The sequence below is a fragment of the Acyrthosiphon pisum genome, chromosome X (genome assembly GCF_005508785.2).
Source record: "Acyrthosiphon pisum isolate AL4f chromosome X, pea_aphid_22Mar2018_4r6ur, whole genome shotgun sequence".
Taxonomy (NCBI): domain Eukaryota; kingdom Metazoa; phylum Arthropoda; class Insecta; order Hemiptera; family Aphididae; genus Acyrthosiphon; species Acyrthosiphon pisum.
In genome coordinates this window covers 104,380,390-104,381,434 of record NC_042493.1, presented here as the reverse complement: position 1 = coordinate 104,381,434, position 1,045 = coordinate 104,380,390, and positions in this window count along the sequence as shown.

Genomic DNA, 1,045 nt, shown 5'->3' with positions numbered 1-1,045 from the left:
GGCCGCCGGGCCGCGGGCGCCAGTCGCCCGCGCGTCCCGCCGGGCCGGTTTTCGGGACCGGAGGTAATGATCAACAGAGACGGGCGGGGGCATTCGTACCGAGACGTTAGAGGTGAAATTCTTGGATCGTCTCGAGACGAACTGACGCGAAAGCATTTGCCAAGTACGTTCTCGTATGATCAAGAACGAAAGTTAGAGGTTCGAAGGCGATCAGATACCGCCCTAGTTCTAACTGTAAACGATGCCAGCTAGCGATCCGCCGGCGTTTCATTAACGACCCGGCGGGCAGCTTCCGGGAAACCGAAGCTTTTCGGTTCCGGGGGAAGTATGATTGCAAAGTTGAAACTTAAAGGAATTGACGGAAGGGCACCACCAGGAGTGGAGCCTGCGGCTTAATTTGACTCAACACGGGAAACCTCACCAGGCCCGGACACCGGAAAGATTGACAGATTGAGAGCTCTTTCTTGATTCGGTGGGTGGTGGTGCATGGCCGTTCTTAGTTGGTGGAGCGATCTGTCTGGTTAATTCCGATAACGAACGAGACTCTGTCCTGCTAACTAGGCGGGTAAACCCGGGTCGGCGTGTGCGCGGCGCTGGCGGTTTCGGCCGTCAGTGTTCGCGTACCCGTCGGCTCGGCCCGGTATCCCCGAACGCGTTCGCCCGTCGTCCACGGCGGTCGTCGGGCGCGGCCGCGCCATCCGCGTCCCGGCGTTCGGCGGGCGTATGTCGGCCGGGGGGCAACCTCCGGTCGGCCTGCGTCCGTCGTGCGTCGGGCTCCGTGGTGAAGCGCGCCGTGTTCGCGGCCGTCGCCGGCGGATCACGATACGTTACTAGGGCTACCGCCGGCTCCCAGGAGCTTAAACTCTTCTTAGAGGGACAGGCGGCGGACGAACATAGCCGCACGAGACTGAGCGATAACAGGTCTGTGATGCCCTTAGATGTTCTGGGCCGCACGCGCGCTACACTGAAGGAATCAGCGTGTTTAACAATCCTGGGCCGACAGGCTTCCGGGTAACCCGCTGAACCTCCTTCGTGCTTAGGGATC